At 36.7% G+C, this 17,351-nt stretch overlaps 1 protein-coding gene across 6 annotated transcripts in view; it reads right to left on the reverse strand.

Annotated features, from left to right (window-relative positions):
• The window catches only part of FHIT (fragile histidine triad diadenosine triphosphatase), a 1,426,527-nt gene that overhangs the window by 906,881 nt on the left and 502,295 nt on the right, over positions 1 to 17,351 (reverse strand). The window lies entirely within an intron of this gene.

The following is a 17,351-nucleotide window of genomic DNA, read 5'->3' on the forward strand; positions in this document are numbered from 1 at the left end:
TGGGCATGGGGGTGGGGGGTGGCCACAGGGCAACATGTAGGGAACATGCTAAATGCTGCTCAAGGTTCTACAATGGGTTATCTCTGCACAACGAAGAATTATCTGTCCCAGGATGCCAGCAAATTCCCCCTTGGGAAACACTGACCTCAGTTGAAAGAAAGTCAATGATGCAATAAAATAAAATAAGCTCATTGCCCTGGGTCCCTCATTTTCTCATTTTGCAGAGGCTGGGCTGTTGGCAGTGACTAAAGGAATCATCTAGTAGTTTAAAGAAGGTAAGTCACTTATTTTTTTTTTTTAAGCTTATTTGTTTATTTTGAGAGACAGCACGAGTCAGGGAGAGGCAGAGAGAGAGAATCCCAAGCAGGCTCTGCATTACTAATACACAGCCAGGTGTGGGCCCGAACCCATGAGCCTCGAGATCATGACCCAGGCAGCAATCAAGAGCCAGAAGGGTAACCAAATGACCCTCCCAGGTGCCCCAATAGTAAGCCACTTATTAATTCAGCAAATATGTATTAAGTTCTCCCTACATACAGTGTAATTAGTGTTCTACATATATCACATCATAATCTTCCCTTTTAGGAAGCTTAAAATGCCATTTTATCCATACAGTTCTTCCTAATGCTCTCAGTTATAAGTAATCTGTAGGTAAAGAGAGAGAATAGCCTATTAGTTAGGGCTGTGGATACTGGAGCCAAAGATTCTTGGGATCTAATCCAAATTCTGCCACTTACTAGGCTCTGACTTTAGACTTGTTGCTTAATCTCACTGTGTCTTGCTTTCCTCACTGGGAAGTGGGGATAATATTGCTGCTCATAAGATTATTTTGAGAATTAAATGGACATATTAATAGTCATTAGAGGGGTGCCTGGGTGGTTCAGTCAGTTAAGCGTCAGACTTTAGCTCAGGTCATGATCTCACGGCTCCTGAATTCAAGCCCCACATCAGGCTCTGTGCTGACAGCTCAGAGCCTGGAGCCTGCTTCTCTGGAGCCCCCTCTGTCTCTGCCCCTCCCCCACTCATCCTCTGCCTCTTTCTCTCTCGAAAATAAATAAACATTAAAATATATATAAAGTCATTAGAACAGTGCATAGCACATGGTAAGGGCTCAAAACATATATATCTTTAGAAAGTGTTTAAAATATATAATTTCTATTGAAATCATTATTGAGATAATTACAGATTCACATGCATTTGTAAGATATAATACAGAGAGATCCCATGTACATTTTATCTAGTTTCATCTGGTGGTAATACTTTGGAAACCATAGTATAACAGCACATGAGGATACTGACATTGACACAATATACCAATCTTACCCAGAAATCCCTAAATCCACTTTACTTGTATTCATTTCAGTGTGTGTGTGTGTATGTGTGTGTACTAAGTTTTATACAATTTTATAACTTGTGTAGGCTGTCTCTTTTACCACTACAAGGAGCCCTCATGTTGTGCTTTTATTTACCATACCCACCGTTCTCTTGTTCCCCTCTCACTTCCATCCTTAAATTCTGGCATTCACTCTTAATCTATCTCCATTTCTAACATTTTGTCGTTTCAAACATGTTACATAAATGGAATCAAAACGTATGTAATTTATTGGGATTGGCTTTTTTCACTCAACCTAATTCTCTGGAGTATCACCTAAATTGTTGATCATACCAATTGTTTGTTCCTTTTGATTCCTGAGTAGAATTCCATGGGTACCGCAGTTTACCTAACTATGTATCTGTTAAAAACATTTGGGCTATTTCTAGATTTTGGCTGCTATGAGTAATGTTGCTATGAGTATTTATGTACAAGTTTTTATGGGAACATGAATTTTCATTTCTCTGAGATAAATGCTCAAGAGTGTAATTGCTCACTCATATGGTACTTGAATGTTTAGTTTTATAAAATAAAAGAAAAACTGCTAGACTGTTTTCCAGAGTGGCTGGGCCACTCTCTATTCTCACTAACACGATGAACCATCAGTTTCTCTGCATACTAATAATTGGTGTTGTCATTATTTTTTATTTTAGCCACACTGATAGATGTGTGCTGATATTATGGTTTTTAGTTGCAATTCTCTGGTGGCTAATGATGTGGAGCATCTTTTTAGTGTGCTAATTTGCCATCTGTATGTCTTCATTGATAACCTATCTGTCCATGTTTTGTGGTGCCCATTTTCTAATTGGGTTGTTTGGGTTTTTTCCTGTTATGTTTTAGGAGTTCTTGATATATTCTAGATAATAGTCCTTTGCAAAATCGGCAGTTTTCAAATATCTTCTTCAAGCCTGTAGACTGTCTTTTCATTTCCTTCACATGGGTTTTCAAAGAGAAAGTTTTAATTTTAACGAGGTCCAACCTATCAATTATTCCTTTCATGAATTTGTGCTTTTCTGGTCAAGTCTCAGAACTCCTTATCTAGCCTTAGATCCCAACCATTTTTTTCTGTGCTTATTTTTCTAAGGTTTTAAATAATTTTATATTTAAGTTTATAACCATTTTGAGTTAATTTTGGAATAAAGTAGATGGTTCATTTTTTTGGCCAGTGCTAATTGGATGTCTAATTTTCCACTACCATTTGTTGAAAAGCTGGGCTTCCTTCATTGAATGGCTTTTGTACCCTTGCCAAAAGTCATTTGATTATGTGTATGAGGGTCTACTTCTGGGTCCCTTATTCTGTTCCATTTTGTCCTCTGCCACTACCACATTGGCTTGACTAATACAGCTATACAGTTATCTTTAATATTAGGTAGAGTGATTCTTCTCATCTTATTACTCTATGTTATGATTGTTTTGGGTACTACAGGGCCTGGGCCTTTACACATAAATTTCAGAATAAGCTTACTGGAATTTTGTTAGAAATTGCATTCGACCTATGGATCATTTTGTGGACAACTGACATTTTTACTATGTTGACACTTCCAAGTCTCTTCATTTATTTTGGTCTTCTCTGATTTCTTCCACCAGCATTTTGTAACTTTAATAATACAAATCTTGTACATGTTTTGCTAAGTGCATATATATCTAAGTATTTCATTTTCTTTAGAACCTTTGTAAATGGTACTGCATTTTAAATTTGGGTTTCTACCTATAGAAATATTAGTATATGTACATGCAATTGATTTTTGTCAGTATCTTGTGCCCTTGCTGAACTCATTTATTGAGCTTGTGGATGTGGTGGATTATTCACTTTTAAAGTATTAAACCATCCTTGCATACTTGGAATAAATTCCATTTGGGATTCTTTTTACACATTGTTGGATTTGATTTGCTAATATTTTGTTGAATATTTCTGTGTCAAAGTTCACAAGAGATATTGGACTATAATAAACCTTCCTTCCTCCCTTCCTTTCTTCCTCCCTCCTTCCCTTCCTTCCTTCCTTCTTTTTTTCTTTTTTGTGGTCCTTATCTTGTTTTGGTATCAGGATAATACTAACCTCATAAAATAAGTTAGGAAGTGTTTCTGCCTTTTCTATTTTCTGGAAAAGATTGTGTAAAACTGATGTTGATTCTTATTTAAATATTTAGTAGACTTCTCCAGTGAAACCATGTAATCCTGGAGTTTGTTTGGGGGAAACTTTTAAGTACTAATTTAATTTATTTAATGGCTCACAGGGCTATTCAAGTTGTCCATTGCACCCTACCTGAGTTTAGGTAGTTTATGTTTTGTTTTGTTTTTTAATTTTATGTATTTATTTTGAGAGAGAGAGAGAGAGAGAGAGAGAGAGAGACCATGCAAGCAGGGGAGGGCAGAGAGAGAGGGAAAGAGAGAAAATCCCAAGTAGGCTTCACACTATCAACACAGAGTCCATCATGGGGCTCAAATTTACAAACCATGAGATCATGACCTGAGCCGAAACCAAGTCGAGCACTTAACCGACTGAACCACGCAGGCACCCTAGTAGTATACGGTTTTTGCATACTTGATTTATTTCTTCTAAGTAGTTGAATATATGAATATGAAATTTTCATGGCATAAGTGTATTATCTTTTATTCACTGTAGGATCTGTATTCCCTATTTCTTTCCTGATACTGGTAGTTTTGCTACTGTCAGTCATGCCATTTATCAATTTTATTAATTGTTTAGAATAACCTTCTTATTGGGGTGCCTGGGTGGCTCAGTCAGTTGGGCGTCCGACTTCGGCCCAGGTCATGGTCTCACGGTTCGTGGGTTCGAGCCCTGCATCAGGCTCTGTGCTGACAGCTTGGACCCTGGGGCCTGCTTTGAATTCCCTGTCTCCCTCTCTCTCTGCCCCTTCCCTACTCGCGCTCTGTCTCTCTCTGTCTCTCAAAAATGAACAAACATTGAAAAAAATTTAAAAAAAAGAATAACCCTTCTTATTGTTTCTTTGACTTTATCTTTTTTCTATATCACTGATTTCCCTTTTACCTTCATCATTTCTTCTATTTGCTTGCTTTTGCTTTACAGTAAAACCTTGGATTGCAAGCACCTTGTTCTGCAAGTGTTCCACAAGAGGAGCAAACATTTCTAATACATTTTAACTTGATAAGCAAGCAATGTCTTGCAATATGAGTAGTATGTAACACCAAATGTCACATGATCACAACTGAATCACTGGTTCTTCTCTCTCTCACTGCAGGGTCATGGGTTATCATCTCCAATGCTCAGATGCTTGGTCTCACTGCTCAGTGTTTGGCAGAAATCAGTGATTTTTCAGAACACTGAAATGGCAGTTTCCTCCAACTGGCACTAGTGTATTTTTTGTCGCTTTAAAGAACCTATGGACAGTCCTTTGTTCCTCCATACAAGAGTAAGCTTAGGAATGCTTTACTTCGTTCTAGGTCAGGCTGCCTGCAGATATAGATCCTTTCCTTGGCTACCTTATTGCCAGTTACATTAAATATAGTACATGACAAGAGTTTATTAATACTTTACTATAGTCAACATCGGTGCGAGTGTATACAATGACCCCGATGCAGAAAAAGATTCCATTGAGCCAATCGATAGCAGTGATTCCGTTAGTGATAGTGAAAGTCATCCTATACAATAACCTTCCTCCCTCTTGTCTCCCTCACACCAGTCATGAAGGTTTTCAAAGGTAAGTGCAAGTTAATTTGTTTATCTTTCTTTATATTTTGTATTCTATTACAGTATTATAATCATTTTTATATGAATATTTTTGGGTTGTCGAACGAATCATCTGAGTTTCCATTATTTCTTATGGGGAAATTTGCTTTGATATACAAGTGCTTTGGATTACGAGCATATTTCCAGAATGAATTATGCTTGCAAAGTTTTACTGTATTTTTACAAGGTTTTACTGTATTTTTCTTTCCTTTTTTACTTGCTTCAGGTAGGAACTTAGGTCATTAATCTGAAGCCTTTTGTCATTTCTAGTATAAGTATTTAATGGTACAAATTTCCTTCTCAGCACTGCTTTAGGTGCAGCCTACATGTTTTGATATTTAATGTTTTTGTTTTCATTTTCATTGACTTCTTTGCATTTTTAAATTTCCTTTAAGACTTCCTCTTGGGGCGCCTGGGTGGCGCAGTCGGTTAAGCATCCGACTTCAGCCAGGTCACGATCTCGCGGTCCGTGAGTTCGAGCCCCGCGTCCGGCTCTGGGCTGATGGCTCAGAGCCTGGAGCTTGTTTCCGATTCTGTGTCTCCCTCTCTCTCTGCCCCTCCCCCGTTCATGCTCTGTCTCTCTCTGTCCCAAAAATAAATAAATGTTGAAAAAAAAATTAAAAAAAAAAAAAGACTTCCTCTTTAATTTGTGGATACTATAGGAGTATGCTGTTTAACTTTCACATGTTTGGAGTTTTTCTGTTGTCTTTTTATAATTGATTGCTAGTTCAATTTTATTACAGAGAACACATTCTACATGCTTTCAAGTTTTAAACTTCGTGTGTGTGTGTGTGTGTGTCCCAAGAAATGTCTATTTTAGTGAATGTTGAATGAGTTCTTGAAAAAAATATGTATTCTGCTATTGTTGGATGGACTGCTCTATATGTCAATTAGGCACTACTGGCTGATCATATAGTTCAGATCATCTATATTCTTGGTGATTTTCTATATGGTAGCTGTATTTATTGTTGAGAGGTGACATTGAAGTTTCCAACTGTAATTGTCAACGTCTCTATTTCTCCTTCAACTCTATTGGTTTTTGCTTTATGTATTGTTTGGTGTGCATACATTTAAGATCATTAAGTCATCAGGGTGGATTGATGCTTTTATCATTGTATAATGTCTCCCTTTGTTTCTAAATATTTTCTTTGCTCTGAAGACTACTTTTATCAAATATTAATGTAGCCACTCTTGCTGTCTAAAAAATGAATATTTGTATAGTATATCTTTTTCTATCCTTTAATTTTTCAACTTCTCTAATCTCTGACTTTGAAGTGAGTTGCTCATAAGCAGCATATAGTTGGATTGTGTTTGTTTACCCACTTTGTCAATCTCTCTCTTTTGATAGGTGATGTTAGATGACTTGAAGTTAATATCATTATTGATATGTTAGCATTTCAGTCCACAATCTTATTACTTGTCTTCTATTTGTTTCCTCTAGTTCTCATTCTTTTCTTGCCTTCCTGTGAATTCTTTGAACATTGTTTTAAGGAATCCATCATTATTTTAGTGGTTTTGGATACATTTCTTTGTATAGTTTTCATAGTGGTTGCTCTAAATATTATAATCTAATAGGTAACTTATTATAGTCTACTATTATCGATATTTTATGACTTTGAGTAAAATGTTAAAACCTCACTTCCATTTAAGTCCCTTTACCTTTCCCACTTAAAAAAAAATGTTTATTTATTTATTTTGAGAGAGAGAAAGAGAGAGAGAGGAAGGGGCAGAGAGAGAGAATCCCGTGCAGGCTCCACGCTCAGCATGGAGCCTGATGAGGGGCTCGAATCCACAACTGCAAGGTCACAACCTGAGCTGGTATCAAGAGTCAGATGCTCAACACACTGAGCCACCTGTGCCCCATCTTTCCCACTTTTAAAGACCATCGACTTGAGTATCAGAGGGTGTTATAATTTTTGTTTTGATCAAATACAATTTATAAAACTCATAAAGAAGGAATAGTTTAGTATGTGTATCCATAAATCTCTTTCCATTATTCCCACTTCCTTCATCATTCTCCAATATTTCATTTATTATCTTTTCCTTTCTGCTTGAAGAACTTTTAGCCAGTCTTTAAGAGTGAGTCTGCTAACAACAACTTCTTCTAGTTTTCCTTCATCCAAGAATGTTTTTATTTCCCCTTCATTCCTAGAGGACAGTTTTGTCAGATATAGAATTCACAGTTAACAGTTCTTTCAGTACTTAAACATGTTGGGGCACTTCCTTCTGGTCTTGATTGTATAAAATGGGGAATCAGCTGTCATTTGAATTGGTATTCCTCTATAGGTAATATGTTTTTTCCTATAACTGCTTTCAAGGTTTTTGCCTCTTTGGATTCCAGTTTTGAACATTTAAAAGAAATCCATGCTTTGGATTTCTTCTAGTCTATCATGTTTGGGTTCCAGTGAGCTTCTTAGATCTATACATTTGGGTATTTCACCAAATTTGGGGAAGTTTTCAGCCATTATTTCTTCACTCTTTCAGGACCCTCTTCTTCTGGACTCCAATCATATGGATGTTGGATATTTTGTTATTGCCCACAGGTCCCTGAGGTGTTGTTCACTTTTTTGATCTATTTCCTCTCTATAGTTCACATTGAGTAAATTCTATTGTTCTCTCTTTGTATTCGATAATACTATCATCTCTCATTTCCACCCTATTAAGAATATCCAGTATTTTAAAAAATTTTTCTCCTATTGTAATTTTCAGTTCTATAATTTCCATATGCTTCTGTCTTATAATCTCTATTTATTTTCTAAGATTTCCTATTTTTTTAATTTGTATCAGAAGAATTTGTGATTGAGGTAAATTATTTACATAGCAGCTGCTTTTAAATCTTTGTCAAATGATTCTAACATCTGATTCATCTTGGTATTGGTGTCAGTTGATAGTCTTTTCCCATTCAATTTGTGATTTTCTTGGTTCTTGGTATGATGGATGATTTTTAAATTATATCCTGGATATTTTGTTTATTATGCTAGATGACTCTGGATTCTAATTGAATTCTTTATTTTAGCTGGCATCACCCATAAAATTAATCATGTGGCTACTTTTATGAGTTGTGGTTCCAATGGCATTCTAATGTTCACACTGTTTGAGATGTTATTTTGGTCTGCTTTATTTATCTAATGTCACTAGGACTCCTAATGTCCCTTCATCCATCTCACTGCCTCATGGGGTGGAGGAGGTTTCACCAGACTGGGCCTTAGGTGTCTCTCAGTGGGAGAGGAATATGGTGAGATCTTGTAATGGTACCACCAGCTGCCTTGGGGTCTCTGAGCAAGATAAGATAAGAGCATTTTAGACATATGGAGACCAAGAAGCTTCCTGGTTGGCCATTTATTGTGGCCGATCCCCCTTGCTGGTTATGCCTACTTGCTATAATGTCTCTGGGCAGGTGAGAGGCATCTGAAGCCTGCAGAAAAATTGATTTTTTGGATTCGTCCATTTGCTGTAGCTGGGTCTCTCCTACTGTTCTGCCTGCCAGCCTCAGTATCTCTTATTGGAAAGGAGAGTCTCGGGTTTAATGGGGAAGGAGAGCATTTCCTCCGGCCAATTATTTGTGGTGAAGCTTTGATTAATCCCCTTGCTGGTGGTATCAAACTTGTTTGATGTTGCCAGAGACACCCTCATTCAACCAGGGGAAGAATCAACTTCTCTGGGCTTCCTCCTGTCACTAGGTTGGGCACTGGGAAACACCAGGTCTGTGTGGCTTCTTCTTTGGGGAGGGAGGACTCTAGACACCCTACTACAGTGCTGTTCTTCTAGTCCTGGGGTCTCAAACCAGCTCACCTTCTTCTCATCACCTTTCAGAGCCCTTATTTGGTTGTCTCATGCTTCATTTCTGGAATTCATAATTGTACCTTATCATAGGGAAAAGTGGGTCTACATCATTTTTGCCAGGCCAGAAGTCTCTGTTTATTATATTTCTAATTGTATATTGCCACTCAAACTTTTTATGACACTTAACCCTTTCTGGCCTTATATTTATATATACATTGACAGATATGAAGATTTAAAACTTCTTGAGAATTTCTCTTTGTATACTTTACGGTGCCTTGAACATGGTAAGTTCTCCCTGAATAACTCTTATGAATGAATGTATGAGTAAATTAATGAATGCTCATGTATATTTTCTTGTGGCTGTACTATGAAGCAAGCCCTACCTGTTCAGAGAGAAGTTCTTGGCAGAATGTAAGCATGATTTATAAGCATGACACAGGAGTAACAGTGAGAATCTTGCCCAGTGTATTTACTAAAACATGGCTCTAACATATGCCCACTTGGTCATAAACTCCCTGAGGTCACCACACTCATTTTTCTGCTACCAGCAGATCCAAAAATATGGTAATCCTGGGGCAGACCTCCCCACAATCACTTCCTATATTATTTCCCTCTAGCTAGCTTATACCCTTGCATACGCTCACACACACACACACACACACACACACTTCAATCATTCAATCTTCCACAGAAGGTAGGAAGTCAAAAAGGGAAATGTGTCACATTTTCTTTCTAAAAATGAAACCACCGCATCTCCAATAAAAGATGAGAATGAAACACTGATGCCTAATAACACATGGTACAAAACAATATTGCCAGGAAACTCCAAGTTTTTAGAACTCGTAGAAACTTCAGTAAAGATAGCATGTAAGAGATAGAGGGCCCCAGGCAAAGAATGCAATAAAATGTAAGGCCAGCCCCCTGCTGGAGCTCAGAAGTAGGAGTGATGGAACGGCAAGCAACAAGAGACCCTGGGCAACTGAACTCTCCCACAGAGCAGGAAAGGATTGGAAATGAAGGCTTTCAAATGGAAAAGGCCTGATGCCTGACCTCCGATTTAACTACTGGTATCATGCATTGTTATCAATTGGTATGAACCCTTGGTCTTTTAAGATCCCCTGGCATTCATCCCTCCTGTTTGCAACACATACTTATCTCCATTTTGGTTTTTGGTTTTCGACAAGCAAGTTTTAATTTTTAATGAAGTCAAATCCACTACTCTTTTATGATATTTTCTTTTTGCCTTTAAGTTTATAAGATCCTCTCTCACTATAGTTGGGATATTCATTTCTATGTTGGTTTTCTAATGATTGATTTTGTACATTTATTGCTTTTAATTAAGCTGAAATTAATTTTAGGGTATGGTGCAAGAAAGACTAAAATTCTTCCAACTTGAATGCATTCTTTTTTTTATTTTTTTAATATTTATTTATATTTGAGAGAAAGAGAGATAGAGTGTGAGTGGGAGAGGTGCAGAGAGACAGGGAGACACAGGCTTCAGGCTCCGAGCTGTGAGTGCCGAGCCCAATGTGGAGCTCAAACTCACAGACTCACAGACCCTGAGATCATGACCTGAGCAGAAGTTGGCTGCCCAACCGACTGAGCCACCCAGGCACCCCTTAAATGCATTCTTGATAAGTGAAAAGTAAGTCTTCCTAGAGTAGAAAAGTCAGCCTAGCCACATGCTGCTCAGCTTTCTAAACAGGAATGGAAAGAATAGAATGGCATGGAATACTTTTCTTAAATAGCGAAAACTTCATTGTGTTTCAGTGGGGACTTAAGACAACTTTCCTTCTGTATTTCTTAGTGTCTCTTGTCCTTTCTGTAGAGTGGGGACACAGATATCATCCATGGTATCCTCAAGGATAAGGTAATTTCTTAAGCTCATCAAGTCTTCTGAGCACATTCCATGTAGAAGATTTTCCAGTACCGATCACACTGCATAGAGAGAGCCCTCCTGGAGAATATGACCAGTAGAAATAACACTTCACAAAACATGAAATGGTCTGTCAAAGGCTTCCCTCTTTCAGGAATGGTCTCAGAAGAAAAATAAGTCTTGGTATTTAGAACGTATTAGATGTTACCTCTCAAAATTCTCTTCAAGTTTTATCTGTTTAATTTAAAAGCAAGCAATGCTTCAGTCTTGGCATTTCTGAGTTAGGGGATGTCAGGACAATAAAAGTTGGATTAAGCAGGGGGAATTTACACGCTTGTTCTATTTAATAAATGGTCTTGGGGAATTCTGAAAATAAAATAGTCTCATTATTAGTTGGTAGTTAACATAGCTGACAGCCAGGGAAGAACTATCCAACTTGTGTCATATTCCCACAGGTGGGTCCATAAAATACAATATTCTTCAGAATACACAGCTTGTCCACCTGCATTCATCCTACAAGGTATACTGACTTCTTGCTATGAGTCTGGACCTGAAGGGAATTCACAATAAAAGATGTCTGTTGTCCTCACAAAAACACAGCCAAAGTAGGTACACCCACTCAGAGTTATCAAAAAACACATGTCTAATTTCTGGATTATGCTAAACTAGATTGGGAGGATAGAGTCCTCTCATAATGCCCTTGAATGGAAGCTGTCAAAATCTTTCTTTTAGCCATAAAATTATATCATCGGGTAAAATCTAAACAGAAGTCCAACATATAAAATAGAACAAAAGACAAAAGCATAAATTCCCTGGTCCAATGGGGAGCAGTGTTCCTAGAGCATTGCCCTCCTCTAAAACACACTCGTGCATGCACCCACTCTCACATTCCCTGGAGCTTCACGGAGCAGTCCCAAAACCACTGTACTTGATAAATTGATGGAGGAACAAATAGAAATGTGATAAAGCAAGCATAGTAGGATGTTAATGGCAGACTCCAGGTGTGGGTATCTAGGGAGATCATTGTAAAATTTTTTCAGTTTTTCTGTATGTTTAAGTTTTTTAGAATATAATGTTGGGGGAAATAAAACCTGTCCTTGCTTCCTATATTTTAAAGTTCTGTTATTAGTTACATAAACATTTATTTATTATTATATGTCCTTGGTGAATTAAGCCCTTTATCAGTATAAAATGTCCCTCTTGTTTTTGGTAAACCTTCTTGTCATGGAAGGCTTATTTTGAAGTTTACTTTGATTAATAAAGTCACATTGACTTTCTAAAAATTAATGTTTGCATGGTATATATTTTTCATTCTTTTCATTGTCAACTCTTTGTATCTTCATATTTAAAGTACAGGTGGTGGAGTCAGCATATAGTTAGTTCTTATGTTTTTATTCATACTGACAATCTCTGACTTTTAATTGAGGTGTTAAGTCCATTAACATTTAATGTAATGATATGATTGTGTTTTGAATTTATTATATGGCTCTTCATTTAATATGTGTGCCGTCCATTTTCTTCTATCTTGCCTTCCTTCTTTCTCTTAAAGTGGATATTTTTTTCACATTTCCATCTTATTGCCACTGTAGCCTTTTTAATTATACCTCTTTGTAGTGTGTATGTGTGTCTGCCTTAGGTCTGACAACATGCCAGACTCTACCCAAAATTAATATAATACCATTTCACATAAAATGTAAGAATCTTTGAACAGTGTAGGTGCATTTACTACTCCTATGAGCATTGTGCTATTGCTTGTCACATGTTTTACTTCTACATATATTATAAACCCCACAGTACAACGTTATTCCCATTGCTTTAAACATGAAGTTATCCTTTAAGAAATTATAAAAAGATAAAAAACAGCATTTTTAAAAATATGTATTAATTCATATATTTGCCATTTCTAATATTCATCATTTCCTATAGATAAGTTTCTGTTTGGTATCACTTCCCTTTAGCCTAAAGCACTTCCTTTAGCATTCCTTGTAGTGCAGGTTGGCTAGTAATACATTTTCTTAGATTTTATTCATCTGAAAGCATCTTCATTTCATGTTCATTTTTGAAGTACAGTTAACCCTTGAACAACATGGGTTTGACCTGTATGGGATCACTTATATGAGGACTTTTTTCAATAAATACAGTACAGGGCTGTCAACGTATTTTCTTTTCCTTATAATTTTCTTAATAACATTTTCTTTTCTCTAGCTTACTTTATTGTAAGAACATAGCGTATAATACATGAAATATACAAAACGTGTAATCTACTATTTATGTTATTGGTAAGGCTTCTGATCAGTAGTAGGCTCTCAGTAGTAATTTTGGGGGAGACAGAAGTTCTTTGTGGATTTGCAACTACACTGGGGTCAACACCCCTATCATTGCATTGTTCAAAAGTCAACTGTAATTCTATATTCACTGTACATAGAAATCTACGTTGACATATCTTTCCATCCTGCATTTCTTTTTGCATATCATTCCATTGTCTTCTGGATTAATAGTTTTTCTTTAGAAGAGTAAAATAATTCTTACTATTGTCTCTTGTATAGAATGTGATTCCCCCCACCCCACCCCTACAACTTTTCTCTTTACCTTTAAATTTTAGCAGTTCGGCTATGACATGGTTGGGTGTGGCTTTCTTTGTATTTATCCTGATTTCGTTCACTAAACATCTTAAACTTATAAGTTGATGTTTTTCACCAAAGTTAGGAGACTTATGGCATTATTTCTTAAAATATTTCTTTCTGCCACACTTTCTCCTCTTTTCTGAGACCCCAATTATACAAATATTAGACTGCTTGCTTTGGTCCCATATGTCTCTGAAGAGTTTTTTTTTCTTTTTTTCCTCTGTTTTTCAGATTGGATCATTTCTATTGATCTGTCTTAAGCTTATTGACTCTTCCTATAGTCTCTAATCTGCTGTAAGGCCATTATTAATTTTTCATTTCAGAAATTATCCTTTGCAGTTATAAAATATCCATTTGGTTTTTTTTTTATATTTTACACTTATTTATTTGAAAGTTCCCATCTTTTCATTCATTTTATGTCTTTCACTTTATGTCCTTTAAATCTTTAAGTATATTAATCACAACTCTTTTAAAACCATATCTTCTAATTCTAATATCTAGGTTGATTCAGGGTCTTTTTTCTATTGATTGCTATTTTTCTATTGATTGCTATTTTCTTAGGGTATCTGCATTGTACTGTCTTCCTTAAGAGTTTTGTTCTGGCAGGCAATTATACTACTAAGAGATCATCTTTATCCTTTCATTGTGAGAGTTGGTCTATTGTGATTCTCTCCTTGGTCCTAAAACATGGCCTTCCTCTAGAGCATGGCCCTCACTCGTAAGGCTGTCCTTTCTGGGGTCTCAGTTGAATGCCCAAATACTCAATGAAGTCTCTCCTCTCTCGCTATAATAGAATTCCAACATCTCCCAGCTCTAGTATCTTTGTTTGACTCTTGGTCTCATAGCATCCAACCTCTGCTAGGCCTCAAAGAGTTTTGTCCTGCTTATGCACACCAAGTCCCCACATAATGACCAAAAAGGATCCCCCATGCACACTTCTAGGTACCTTCTCCCATTCATCTCATTTTTCTTCAGTATTCTACTCTGCTAATTCTAGCCACCCCAAAAGCCTCAAACTACAAACCCCACCTCCTCAGTTCACTAAGACCATCCCCTAATGCTTGGTTCCACCTCCTTACTCTCTGGGCCAGTGAATGCACCTCTAGGCAGAACACCAAGGTGAATGCAAGGCCTGTCTCAAGTGCTTAGCTTCCCTCAAAGATCAAAGTCCTGCACTGTCTCTTAGCCAATTTATCTAAATAGCTGCCTATACATTTTATCTAATTGTATAGTTCCTTGTGAAAAGATGTCAAGACTTATACTTGATGTCTCATTGCAGCTTGTGGCAGAAATCCTAAATTTTCTAAAATCACTGCCCTTGGAAACTAAAGCGCTGTAACATCTTTGTTCACTCATCACCAACACCTGAACTTTACAAATGATTCTATTTCTCTGACCACCTACTACTGTATACTGCACATGAATGGAGGGTGATATTGATCAAATGAATTACCCATGCTTCTTGTTTTTACTCCTGTCCTCATGTTCTTTGGTAGCCTATTGACAGCTAATGTCTGTGCCTCAGGAACAGAGGAAGCTACATGAAGAGAAAGGGGAAGCTCAATTTACTGAATAAATTTTCTTTTCAAACGCTGTGAAGATCACTTAGGAAGGAGAACAGTTTTGCAGTGAGGTTTGGGGATTACAAGAAAATTTCAATTGGCCTAACTCACCAGTTTCCAGCAGCACCACCATGACTAGACCTTCAAAGAGGTAATTATGTATTTGTTGTACCTTATCCCTAAGCAGTGGTTTACACTCTTTTACAATGAACTACATCTGTCTCTGTGATAGAATGTAACTTCAGATCATCAAAGAGCTTATCTAGACCAAGAGCATTTAATAACAACACTGACTTCCAAATACATCCAGTTTGTAATAAACTTCCTTTGTAACATTTTTAGCTTCTACATGTTTGAATAAAGGTGAACCCCAGTTAATTGAACTCTCAAAAAGAAGTCTCTAATAAGTTAAGATTAAGCAGTGTTCCTTTTTGGAAACCGGAGACGGTGTTTGTTTAGGAATGTTCAAGGATTAGTTGTTTCTTTTTCACTTTTTTATTCATTGATTTTTATCTTAAAGGCAAAACACAATCCCTGGCTAGGGCTTTAAATACAGATCAACAATCTAAACAGGCTGCAGTTAAGTACATCATTCTTCAAAGATCAGTTCAGAAAAGAAAAGGTGGCTCTGAACTTATCACGAGTCAAATACATTTAAGAGAAGGAAATGTAAATAGCAGCTAAAAATGGGGAGCAGGAGAGGAAGATTAGATCCAGTAGATGCTCCCTTTCAACTTTGCTGAGACATTTCTAAATGGTTTATGTATCTACATGACCAAAGTGGTATAATTTTTAAGGTTCATCAGTCCTTCTCCACATTAGTACATTATCATTTCACCTCAAGTTAATTTTTTACCATGTGTATTTGTCCATTACTTGGTGATACAGAACTTAAATGGTCACTTTTCAAAGCAAGGAAACAAAGGCAAACATTCTGATAAAGAAAGCAGCAACTTTAAGAGATAAGTGGGTGGGTGGGTGGACGGCTGAATGAATGGATTTATGGGACAACCTCTAGGTTCACTCATTCATTATTTATTTAATTATTTGTACGACAGATTTTTACTGAGTGCTAATCAGACTAGGGTATAAGAGTGAACAAGTTAGAAGTAGTCTCATGATAGAGCCCACAGCCTATCTGGTACAAGTGGAGGACTCAAGATAGGCAAAAATGTCTACTGTGTCACCTGGAGAATGTAACCAAAATGAGTTATCCAACAACTTAACTGGTGGCTGTCTGTAATCATATACATGTCAGGTAAGATAACACAAGGCCTACATACAACCTCTCCTGGACATGTTTTGGAGACCAAATAGGTTTTGATCATGACCATTCCCTATAAATCCTTATGTGTACCCTCTGAATGGAAGAAGAAACCAGGAAGTATCACTATTACAAATCTCCCACCAAGAACCCATTAATCCCATCCAAACAGATAAAACTATACTTGTTTTGGCCTTTTTTTTCTAGTTGTTTAGAGAAGATTGAAGTCTGATACAATTTCACCATATTTCCCTTCAGGGACACTTATCATAAAAGCTACTAATGTACACTTTTTTTGGCATATAAAATCACATTTGCTAAATCTTTTGTCTCTTTTGCAACACACTTCTGTTTTCATCTATCAATGGCATGTTATCATAGATACCAATCTACTGGGGAAAAAGTAAGAGAAAACAAATACTTACTGCAGAATATATTATATTACATATAATATAAGGTATATTATATATCACCTTTCAGTGGAATGCAAAATTTGCAAGTATTAGCTCTGCTACTTTGGCCATTCAACTGACAGATTTTTTTTATAAGAAGTTCTCCAAAATACCATCAAAATCTAGAGTTTAACAATCTCCATCCTTTATCTTGCCCTTTCCACTCCAAATTATACACATGGAATCAGTTATTCATAAGAAAAAACAGGGTTGGGACTAAGGGGTGCTGAAAATAGGTTATATAACCCTAAACTGCAAAAGATTTATCATTTCCAAGTGTCTCTAACTCTGCCTACAGAGTCATTCTGGCCTGTGCATAATGGCTATCTGTAATGGAGTCAGATGGCCCCTTGTGTTTAAGAACAAGATTTACCATTTGTTTCCTTCTGTTCATCCCCCAAACTCTTTCTGTCTCAAACATATCAGTGACATAATAATTATCACCTTGTTTCTTATCTGTAGGACTTTCGTATTTATAGGTAAGATGGAAACTGGTATTTGGTCCTAAACAAGAAATGACTTGCAAACTTTCATCAGTAACATAATGATACAGCAGTAACCAGCCAATGATAATAATAATGGTTAGACATTAACTTATGCCAAGAACTGTATTAGGCTTTCCTCATTCATTATCTCATTTAATTCCTACAATCCCCATCTATACTTCCTATAGCCCCTGTAAGCACTTGCATATGCAGAAATTGGCAA

This window comes from Prionailurus viverrinus, chromosome A2, assembly GCF_022837055.1.
Source record: "Prionailurus viverrinus isolate Anna chromosome A2, UM_Priviv_1.0, whole genome shotgun sequence".
Classification (NCBI taxonomy): Eukaryota; Metazoa; Chordata; class Mammalia; order Carnivora; family Felidae; genus Prionailurus; species Prionailurus viverrinus.